The following is a 13382-nucleotide window of genomic DNA, read 5'->3' as shown; positions in this document are numbered from 1 at the left end:
CATAAAGAGACCTACGGTTTAAACCTCAACCACCACGAATAAAGACCTACGGTTTAAACCTCAACCACCACGAATAAAGAACTACGGTTTAAACCTCAACCACCACGAATAAAGACCTACGGTTTAAACCTCAACCACCACGAATAAAGAGACCTACGGTTTAAACCTCAACCACCACGTATAAAGAACTATGGTTTAAACCTCAACCACCACGTATGAAGAACTACAGTTTAAACCTCAACCACCACGAATAAAGACCCACGGTTTAAACCTCAACCACCACGTATAAAGAGAACTACGGTTTAAACCTCAACCACCACGAATAAAGAGAACTACGGTTTAAACCTCAACCACCACGAATAAAGAACTACGGTTTAAACCTCAACCACCACGTATAAAGAACTACGGTTTAAACCTCAACCACCACGTATAAAGAGAACTACGGTTTAAACCTCAACCACCACGAATAAAGAACTACGGTTTAAACCTCAACCACCACGAATAAAGACCTATGGTTTAAACCTCAACCACCACAAATAACGACCCACGGTTTAAACCTCAACCACCACGAATAAAAAACTACGGTTTAAACCTCAACCACCACGAATAAAGACCTACGATTTAAACCTCAACCACCACGAATAAAGAACTACGGTTTAAACCTCAACCACCACGTATAAAGAACTACGGTTTAAACCTCAACCACCACGAATAAAGAACTACGGTTTAAACCTCAACCACCACGAATAAAGAACTACGGTTTAAACCTCAACCACCACGTATAAAGACCTACGGTTTAAACCTCAACCACCACAAATAAAGAACTACGGTTTAAACCTCAACCACCACGAATAAAGACCTACGGTTCAAACCTCAACCACCACGTATAAAGACCTACGGTTTAAACCTCAACCACCACGAATAAAGACCTACGGTTTAAACCTCAACCACCACGAATAAAGACCTACGGTTTAAACCTCAACCACCACGTATAAAGACCTACGGTTTAAACCTCAACCACCACAAATAAAGAACTCCGGTTTAAACCTCAACCACCACAAATAAAGACCTACGGTTCAAACCTCAACCACCACGTATCAAGACCTACGGTTTAAACCTCAACCACCACGAATAAAGAACTACGGTTTAAACCTCAACCACCACGTATAAAGAACTACGGTTTAAACCTCAACCACCACGTATAAAGAACTATGGTTTAAACCTCAACCACCACGAATAAAGAGAACTACGGTTTAAACCTCAACCACCACGAATAAAGACCTACGGTTTAAACCTCAACCACCAAGTATAAAGACCTACGGTTTAAACCTCAACCACCACAAATAAAGAACTACGGTTTAATCCTCAACCACCACGAATAAAGACCTACGGTTCAAACCTCAACCACCACGTATAAAGACCTACGGTTTAAACCTCAACCACCACAAATAAAGAACTACGGTTTAAACCTCAACCACCACGAATAAAGACCTACGGTTCAAACCTCAACCACCACGTATAAAGACCTACGGTTTAAACCTCAACCACCACGAATAAAGAACTACGGTTTAAACCTCAACCACCACGAATAAAGAACTACGGTTTAAACCTCAACCACCACATAAAGAGAACTACGGTTCAAACCTCAACCACCACGAATAAATAACTCTGGTTTAAACCTCAACCACCACATAAAGAGAACTACGGTTTAAACCTCAACCACCACATAAAGAGACCTACGGTTTAAACCTCAACCACCATGAATAAAGACCTACGGTTCAAACCTCAACCACCACGAATAAAGAACTACGGTTTAAACCTCAACCACCACGAATAAAGACCTACGGTTTAAACCTCAACCACCACGAATAAAGAGACCTACGGTTTAAACCTCAACCACCACGTATAAAGAACTATTGTTTAAACCTCAACCACCACGTATGAAGAACTACGGTTTAAACCTCAACCACCACGAATAAAGACCCACGGTTTAAACCTCAACCACCACGAATAAAGAGAACTACGGTTTAAACCTCAACCACCACGAATAAAGAACTACGGTTTAAACCTCAACCACCACGTATAAAGAACTACGGTTTAAACCTCAACCACCACGTATAAAGAGAACTACGGTTTAAACCTCAACCACCACGAATAAAGAACTACGGTTTAAACCTCAACCACCACGAATAAAGAACTACGGTTTAAAACTCAACCACCACGAATAAAGACCTATGGTTTAAACCTCAACCACCACAAATAAGACCCACGGTTTAAACCTCAACCACCACGAATAAAAACTACGGTTTAAACCTCAACCACCACGAATAAAGACCTACGATTTAAACCTCAACCACCACGAATAAAGAACTACGGTTTAAACCTCAACCACCACGTATAAAGAACTACGGTTTAAACCTCAACCACCACGAATAAAGAACTACGGTTTAAACCTCAACCACCACGAATAAAGAACTACGGTTTAAACCTCAACCACCACGTATAAAGACCTACGGTTTAAACCTCAACCACCACAAATAAAGAACTACGGTTTAAACCTCAACCACCACGAATAAAGACCTACGGTTCAAACCTCAACCACCACGTATAAAGACCTACGGTTTAAACCTCAACCACCACGAATAAAGACCTACGGTTTAAACCTCAACCACCACGAATAAAGACCTACGGTTTAAACCTCAACCACCACGTATAAAGACCTACGGTTTAAACATCAACCACCACAAATAAAGAACTACGGTTTAAACCTCAACCACCACGAATAAAGACCTACGGTTCAAACCTCAACCACCACGTATCAAGACCTACGGTTTAAACCTCAACCACCACAAATAAAGAACTACGGTTTTAAACCTCAACCACCACGAATAAAGTCCTACAGTTTAAACCTCAACCACCACGAATAAAGAACTACGGTTTAAACCTCAACCACCACGTATAAAGAACTACGGTTTAAACCTCAACCACCACGAATAAAGAACTACGGTTTAAACCTCAACCACCATGTATAAAGAACTACGGTTTAAACCTCAACCACCACGAATAAAGAGAACTATGGTTTAAACCTCAACCACCACGAATAAAGACCTACGGTTTAAACCTCAACCACCAAGTATAAAGACCTACGGTTTAAACCTCAACCACCACAAATAAAGAACTACGGTTTAAACCTCAACCACCACGAATAAAGACCTACGGTTCAAACCTCAACCACCACGTATAAAGACCTACAGTTTAAACCTCAACCACCACAAATAAAGAACTACGGTTTAAACCTCAACCACCACGAATAAAGACCTACGGTTCAAACCTCAACCACCACGTATAAAGACCTACGGTTTAAACCTCAACCACCACGAATAGAGAACTACGGTTTAAACCTCAACCACCACGAATAAAGAACTACGGTTTAAACCTCAACCACCACGTAAAGAGAACTACGGTTTAAACCTCAACCACCACAGAAACAGACCTACGGTTTTAAACCTCAACCACCATGTATAAAGACCTACGGTTTAAACCTCAACCACCACGAATAGAGAACTACGGTTTAAACCTCAACCACCACGAATAAAGACCTACGGTTCAAACCTCAACCACCACGTATCAAGACCTACGGTTTAAACCTCAACCACCACAAATAAAGAACTACGGTTTAAACCTCAACCACCACGAATAAAGTCCTACAGTTTAAACCTCAACCACCACGAATAAAGAACTACGGTTTAAACCTCAACCACCACGTATAAAGAACTACGGTTTAAACCTCAACCACCACGAATAAAGAACTACGGTTTAAACCTCAACCACCATGTATAAAGAACTACGGTTTAAACCTCAACCACCACGAATAAAGAGAACTATGGTTTAAACCTCAACCACCACGAATAAAGACCTACGGTTTAAACCTCAACCACCAAGTATAAAGACCTACGGTTTAAACCTCAACCACCACAAATAAAGAACTACGGTTTAAACCTCAACCACCACGAATAAAGACCTACGGTTCAAACCTCAACCACCACGTATAAAGACCTACGGTTTAAACCTCAACCACCACAAATAAAGAACTACGGTTTAAACCTCAACCACCACGAATAAAGACCTACGGTTCAAACCTCAACCACCACGTATAAAGACCTACGGTTTAAACCTCAACCACCACGAATAGAGAACTACGGTTTAAACCTCAACCACCACGTATAAAGACCTACGGTTTAAACATCAACCACCACAAATAAAGAACTACGGTTTAAACCTCAACCACCACGAATAAAGACCTACGGTTCAAACCTCAACCACCACGTATCAAGACCTACGGTTTAAACCTCAACCACCACAAATAAAGAACTACGGTTTTAAACCTCAACCACCACGAATAAAGTCCTACAGTTTAAACCTCAACCACCACGAATAAAGAACTACGGTTTAAACCTCAACCACCACGTATAAAGAACTACGGTTTAAACCTCAACCACCACGAATAAAGAACTACGGTTTAAACCTCAACCACCATGTATAAAGAACTACGGTTTAAACCTCAACCACCACGAATAAAGAGAACTATGGTTTAAACCTCAACCACCACGAATAAAGACCTACGGTTTAAACCTCAACCACCAACTATAAAGACCTACGGTTTAAACCTCAACCACCACAAATAAAGAACTACGGTTTAAACCTCAACCACCACGAATAAAGACCTACGGTTCAAACCTCAACCACCACGTATAAAGACCTACGGTTTAAACCTCAACCACCACGAATAGAGAACTACGGTTTAAACCTCAACCACCACGTATAAAGACCTACGGTTTAAACATCAACCACCACAAATAAAGAACTACGGTTTAAACCTCAACCACCACGAATAAAGACCTACGGTTCAAACCTCAACCACCACGTATCAAGACCTACGGTTTAAACCTCAACCACCACAAATAAAGAACTACGGTTTTAAACCTCAACCACCACGAATAAAGTCCTACAGTTTAAACCTCAACCACCACGAATAAAGAACTACGGTTTAAACCTCAACCACCACGTATAAAGAACTACGGTTTAAACCTCAACCACCACGAATAAAGAACTACGGTTTAAACCTCAACCACCATGTATAAAGAACTACGGTTTAAACCTCAACCACCACGAATAAAGAGAACTATGGTTTAAACCTCAACCACCACGAATAAAGACCTACGGTTTAAACCTCAACCACCAACTATAAAGACCTACGGTTTAAACCTCAACCACCACAAATAAAGAACTACGGTTTAAACCTCAACCACCACGAATAAAGACCTACGGTTCAAACCTCAACCACCACGTATAAAGACCTACGGTTTAAACCTCAACCACCACAAATAAAGAACTACGGTTTAAACCTCAACCACCACGAATAAAGACCTACGGTTCAAACCTCAACCACCACGTATAAAGACCTACGGTTTAAACCTCAACCACCACGAATAGAGAACTACGGTTTAAACCTCAACCACCACGAATAAAGAACTACGGTTTAAACCTCAACCACCACGTAAAGAGAACTACGGTTTAAACCTCAACCACCACAGAAACAGACCTACGGTTTTAAACCTCAACCACCATGTATAAAGACCTACGGTTTAAACCTCAACCACCACGAATAGAGAACTACGGTTTAAACCTCAACCACCACGAATAAAGACCTACGGTTCAAACCTCAACCACCACGTATCAAGACCTACGGTTTAAACCTCAACCACCACAAATAAAGAACTACGGTTTAAACCTCAACCACCACGAATAAAGTCCTACAGTTTAAACCTCAACCACCACGAATAAAGAACTACGGTTTAAACCTCAACCACCACGTATAAAGAACTACGGTTTAAACCTCAACCACCACGAATAAAGAACTACGGTTTAAACCTCAACCACCATGTATAAAGAACTACGGTTTAAACCTCAACCACCACGAATAAAGAGAACTATGGTTTAAACCTCAACCACCACGAATAAAGACCTACGGTTTAAACCTCAACCACCAAGTATAAAGACCTACGGTTTAAACCTCAACCACCACAAATAAAGAACTACGGTTTAAACCTCAACCACCACGAATAAAGACCTACGGTTCAAACCTCAACCACCACGTATAAAGACCTACGGTTTAAACCTCAACCACCATGTATAAAGAACTACGGTTTAAACCTCAACCACCACGAATAAAGAGAACTATGGTTTAAACCTCAACCACCACGAATAAAGACCTACGGTTCAAACCTCAACCACCACGAATAGAGAACTACGGTTTAAACCTCAACCACCACGAATAAAGAACTACGGTTTAAACCTCAACCACCACGTAAAGAGAACTACGGTTTAAACCTCAACCACCACAGAAACAGACCTACGGTTTTAAACCTCAACCACCACGTATAAAGACCTACGGTTTAAACCTCAACCACCACGAATAGAGAACTACGGTTTAAACCTCAACCACCACGAATAAAGAACTACGGTTCAAACCTCAACCACCACGAATAAAGAACTCTGGTTTAAACCTCAACCACCACATAAAGAGAACTACGGTTCAAACCTCAACCACCACGAATAAAGAACTACGGTTTAAACCTCAACCACCACATAAAGAGAACTACGGTTTAAACCTCAACCACCACAGAAACAGACCTACGGTTTTAAACCTCAACCACCACGTATAAAGACCTATGGTTTAAACCTCAACCGCCACGAATAAAGAACTACGGTTTAAACCTCAATCTCCACGAATAAAGACCTACGGTTTAAACCTCAACCACCATGAATAAAGACCTACGGTTTAAACCTCAACCACCACGAATAAAGAACTACGGTTCAAACCTCAACCACCACGAATAAAGAACTCCGGTTTAAACCTCAACCACCACATAAAGAGAACTACGGTTCAAACCTCAACCACCACAAATAAATAACTCTGGTTTAAACCTCAACCACCACATAAAGAGAACTACGGTTTAAACCTCAACCACCACATAAAGAGACCTACGGTTTAAACCTCAACCACCACGAATAAAGACCTACGGTTTAAACCTCAACCACCACGAATAAAGAACTACGGTTTAAACCTCAACCACCACGAATAAAGACCTACGGTTTAAACCTCAACCACCACGAATAAAGAGACCTACGGTTTAAACCTCAACCACCACGTATAAAGAACTATGGTTTAAACGTCAACCACCACGTATGAAGAACTACGGTTTAAACCTCAACCACCACGTATAAAGAACTACGGTTTAAACCTCAACCACCACGTATAAAGAGAACTACGGTTTAAACCTCAACCACCACGAATAAAGAACTACGGTTTAAACCTCAACCACCACGTATAAAGAACTACGGTTTAAACCTCAACCACCACGTATAAAGAGAACTACGGTTTAAACCTCAACCACCACGAATAAAGAACTAAGGTTTAAACCTCAACCACCACAAATAACGACCCACGGTTTAAACCTCAACCACCACGAATAAAAACTACGGTTTAAACCTCAACCACCACAAATAAAGACCTACGATTTAAACCTCAACCACCACGAATAAAGAAATAAAGAACTACGGTTTAAACCTCAACCACCACGAATAAAGACCTACGATTTAAACCTCAACCACCACGAATAAAGAACTACGATTTAAACCTCAACCACCACGAATAAAGAACTACGGTTTAAACCTCAACCACCACGAATAAAGAACTCCGGTTTAAACCTCAACCACCACATAAAGAGACCTACGGTTTAAACGTCAACCACCACGAATAAAGACCTACGGTTTAAACCTCAACCACCACGAATAAAGACCTACGGTTTAAACCTCAACCACCACGAATAAAGACCTACGGTTTAAACCTCAACCACCACGAATAAAGACCTACGGTTTAAACATCAACCACCACGAATAAAGAACTACGGTTTAAACCTCAACCACCACATAAAGAGAACTACGGTTTAAACCTCAACCACCACAGAAAGAGACCTACGGTTTTAAACCTCAACCACCACGTGTAAAGACCTACGGTTTAAACCTCAACCACCACGTATAAAGAACTACGGTTTAAACCTCAACCACCACGAATAAAGACCTACGGTTTAAACCTCAACCACCACGAATAAAGACCTACGGTTTAAACCTCAACCACCACGAATAAAGACCTACGGTTTAAACCTCAACCACCACGAATAAAGACCTACGGTTTAAACCTCAACCACCACGAATAAAGACCTAAGGTTTAAACCTCAACCACCACGAATAAAGACCTACGGTTTAAACCTCAACCACCACGAATAAAGACCTACGGTTTAAACCTCAACCACCACGAATAAAGAACTACGGTTCAAACCTCAACCACCACGAATAAAGAACTCCGGTTTAAACCTCAACCACCACATAAAGAGAACTACGGTTCAAACCTCAACCACCACGAATAAATAACTCTGGTTTAAACCTCAACCACCACATAAAGAGAACTACGGTTTAAACCTCAACCACCACATAAAGAGACCTACGGTTTAAACCTCAACCACCACGAATAAAGACCTACGATTTAAACCTCAACCACCACGAATAAAGAACTACGGTTTAAACCTCAACCACCATGAATAAAGAACTACGGTTCAAACCTCAACCACCACGAATAAAGAACTCCGGTTTAAACCTCAACCACCACGAATAAAGAACTACGGTTCAAACCTCAACCACCACGAATAAAGAACTCTGGTTTAAACCTCAACCACCACATAAAGAGACCTACGGTTTAAACCTCAACCACCACGAATAAAGACCTACGATTTAAACCTCAACCACCACGAATAAAGAACTACGGTTTAAACCTCAACCACCACGAATAAAGAACTACGGTTCAAACCTCAACCACCACGAATAAAGAACTCCGGTTTAAACCTCAACCACCACATAAAGAGACCTACGGTTTAAACGTCAACCACCACGAATAAAGACCTACGGTTTAAACCTCAACCACCACGAATAAAGACCTACGGTTTAAACCTCAACCACCACGAATAAAGACCTACGGTTTAAACCTCAACCACCACGAATAAAGACCTACGGTTTAAACATCAACCACCACGAATAAAGAACTACGGTTTAAACCTCAACCACCACATAAAGAGAACTACGGTTTAAACCTCAACCACCACAGAAAGAGACCTACGGTTTTAAACCTCAACCACCACGTGTAAAGACCTACGGTTTAAACCTCAACCACCACGTATAAAGAACTACGGTTTAAACCTCAACCACCACGAATAAAGACCTACGGTTTAAACCTCAACCACCACGAATAAAGACCTACGGTTTAAACCTCAACCACCACGAATAAAGACCTACGGTTTAAACCTCAACCACCACGAATAAAGAACTATGGTTCAAACCTCAACCACCACGAATAAAGAACTACGGTTCAAACCTCAACCACCACGAATAAAGAACTACGGTTTAAACCTCAACCACCACGAATAAAGACCTACGGTTTAAACCTCAACCACCACGAATAAAGACCTACGGTTTAAACATCAACCACCACGAATAAAGAACTACGGTTTAAACCTCAACCACCACATAAAGAGAACTACGGTTTAAACCTCAACCACCACAGAAAGAGACCTACGGTTTTAAACCTCAACCACCACGTAAAGACCTACGGTTTAAACCTCAACCACCACGTATAAAGAACTACGGTTTAAACCTCAACCACCACGAATAAAGACCTAAGGTTTAAACCTCAACCACCACGAATAAAGACCTACGGTTTAAACCTCAACCACCACGAATAAAGACCTACGGTTTAAACCTCAACCACCACGAATAAAGAACTACGGTTCAAACCTCAACCACCACGAATAAAGAACTACGGTTCAAACCTCAACCACCACGAATAAAGAACTACGGTTCAAACCTCAACCACCACGAATAAATAACTCTGGTTTAAACCTCAACCACCACATAAAGAGAACTACGGTTTAAACCTCAACCACCACATAAAGAGACCTATGGTTTAAACCTCAACCACCACGTATAAAGACCTACGGTTTAAACCTCAACCACCACGAATAAAGACCTACGGTTCAAACCTCAACCACCACGTATAAAGACCTACGGTTTAAACCTCAACCACCACAAATAAAGACCTACGGTTCAAACCTCAACCACCACGAATAAAGAACTACGGTTTAAACCTCAACCACCACGAATAAAGAACTACGGTTTAAACCTCAACCACCACGAATAAAGACCTAAGGTTTAAACCTCAACCACCACGAATAAAGAACTACGGTTTAAACCTCAACCACCACATAAAGAGACCTACGGTTTAAACCTCAACCACCACGAATAAAGAACTACGGTTTAAACCTCAACCATTACAACAAAACACACAAGTGGAAGGAAGATCATTTGTTTTCAACCACACTATTTCACATCATACATTTTATAATGAAGCTAAATCCATAAGTTGCCTGAGGCTAATTTAGAATGAAGCTAAACCCATATGTAGCCTGAAGCTAATTAACACTGAAGCTAGACCACTATGTAGCTTGAGGCTAACTTATAATTAAGCTGGAATCCCTATGAACGCTTAGGCAATGTTTTATGAAGCTAAACCCCTATGTAGCCTGAGGCCAATGAAACTAAACCCCTGTGTAGCCTAAGGCTAATGAAACTAAATGTCTATGTGGCCTGAGGCTAATTATACCTAAGCTAAACCCCTATGTTGCCTCAGGCTAATTTATACCTAAGCTAAACCCCTATGTTGCCTCAGGCTAATTTATACCTAAGCTAAACCCCTATGTAGCCTGAGGCTAATTTATAATGAAGCTAAACAGTGATGTAGCCTGAGGCTAATTTATAATGAAGCTAGATGTAGCCTGAGGCAAATTTATAATGAAGCTAAACAACGATGTAGCCTGAGGCTAATTTATAATGAAGCTAAACAACGATGTAGCCTGAGTCTAATTTTCCACAAAGATTTAATGCTGGGAAAGTTTCCAGCGTGGGTCCTGTTTGTTGAGGTGTGTTGTGATTAGAAGTTCTCATGCTGGGCCCTTGGATCAAACAGCCAGAAACGTGGCATGTCTTTACAGGGACTGGAGTGGTGGGATCACAACCCTTATCATCTCTCTACTTCTCCCTCTCTCTACTTCTCCATGTCTCTACTTCTCCCTCTCGCTATCCCTCTCTCTCTCCCTCTTTATATCCCTCTATATATCCCTCTCTCTCTCCCTCTCTCCATCCCTCTATATATCCCTCTCTCTCTCCCTCTCTCCATCCCTCTATATATCCTCTCTCTCTCTCTCTCTCTCTCTCTCTCTCTCTCTCTCTCTCTCTCTCTCTCTCTCTCTCTCTCTCTCTCTCTCTCCCTCTCTCTCCCCTCTCTCTCTCTCTCTCTCTCTCTCTCTCTCTCTCTCTCTCTCTCTCTCTCTATCCCTCTCTCTCACTCTCTCTATCCCTCTCACTCTCCCTCTCTCTCCCTCTCTCTTTCCTCTCTCTCTATCCCTCCCTCTATCCCTCTCTCTCTCCCTCTCTCTCTCTCCCTCTCTCTATCCCTCTCACTCTCCCTCTCTCTCCCTCTCTCTTTCCTCTCTCTCTATCCCTCCCTCTATCCCTCGCTCTCTCCCCTCTCTCTCTCTCCCTCTCTCTATCCCTCCCTCTACTTCTCCCTCTCTCTCTCCCTCTCTCTATCCCTCTCTATCCCTCTCTCTCTCCCTCTCTCTCCCTCTCACCCGCCCTCTCTCTATCCCTCCCTCTCTCTCTCTCTCCCTCTCTCTCTCTCTCTCTCTCTCTCTCTCTCTCTATCCCTCTCTACTTCTCCCTCTCTCTATCCCTCTCTACTTCTCCCTCTCTCTACTATCCCTCTCTACTTCTCCCTCTCTCTATGCCTCTCTACTTTACATTTACATGTACATTTAAGTCATTTAGCAGACGCTCTTATCCAGAGCGACTTACAAATTGGTGCATACACCTTATGACATCCAGTGGAACAGCCACTTTACAATAGTGCATCTAAATCTTTTTAGGGGGGTGAGAAGGATTACTTACCCTATCCTAGGTATTCCTTGAAGAGGTGGGGTTTCAGGTGTCTCCGGAAGGTGGTGATTGACTCCGCTGTCCTGGCGTCGTGAGGGAGTTTGTTCCACCATTGGGGGGCCAGAGCAGCGAACAGTTTTGACTGGGCTGAGCGGGAACTGTACTTCCTCAGTGGTAGGGAGGCGAGCAGGCCAGAGGTGGATGAACGCAGTGCCCTTGTTTGGGTGTAGGGCCTGATCAGAGCCTGGAGGTACTGAGGTGCCGTTCCCCTCACAGCTCCGTAGGCAAGCACCATGGTCTTGTAGCGGATGCGAGCTTCAACTGGAAGCCAGTGGAGAGAGTGGAGGAGCGGGGTGACGTGAGAGAACTTGGGAAGGTTGAACACCAGACGGGCTGCGGCGTTCTGGATGAGTTGTAGGGGTTTAATGGCACAGGCAGGGAGCCCAGCCAACAGCGAGTTGCAGTAATAAAGACGGGAGATGACAAGTTCCTGGATTAGGACCTGCGCCGCTTCCTGTGTGAGGCAGGGTCGTACTCTGCGGATGTTGTAGAGCATGAACCTACAGGAACGGGACACCGCCTTGATGTACCGGTTCCGGTTGGAGCGAGCGGTCGCATTCGCACTTCGCTCTGCAGGTTGTATAACTTTTTCATTACATTTCATTATAGTACAACGGTTGATTTGTCTAATCTTAGCAATTCTTCTTAGCTAGCTACATAGCCGTCCTTGTATCAGAGATAATTGCATAATTATCGTATTTCGTCGCCCTAACGTAGCCTTCACTGCTATTCGCCCAGGAGCTAGCTAACGCTAGCTAACGCACACAGATTAGCATCACTGTAGTGCTATTCACTCAACTGTACGACTTGATTAGTTTACTGTTAGCTAGCTACATAATCTTAGCCATTCTTCTTAGCTAGCTACATAGCCGTCCTTGTATCAGAGATAATTGCATAATTATCGTATTTCGTATTTCGTCGCCCTAACGTAGCCTTCACTGCTATTCGCCCAGGAGCTAGCAACGCTAGCTAACGCACACAGATTAGCATCACTGTAGTGCTATTCACTCAACTGTACGACTTGATTAGTTCAGTGTTAGCTAGCTACATAGCTGTCTTAGTTTCCAAGATAATTGTGTAGTTTAGTGTGTGTAGCCTTGGAGTGATTATCTTAATTCACTGAGGTTCGCTAGCCAGCTATTTGTCGTCCTTAACGTAGGAGACTCTGCTAGCTAGCCAACAGCTAACAGCTAACAGCTAGCCAACGTCTACTGAATAGA

This window comes from Oncorhynchus keta, chromosome 4 (assembly GCF_023373465.1).
Source record: "Oncorhynchus keta strain PuntledgeMale-10-30-2019 chromosome 4, Oket_V2, whole genome shotgun sequence".
Lineage (NCBI taxonomy): Eukaryota > Metazoa > Chordata > Actinopteri > Salmoniformes > Salmonidae > Oncorhynchus > Oncorhynchus keta.
This window is presented reverse-complemented; position numbering follows the sequence as displayed.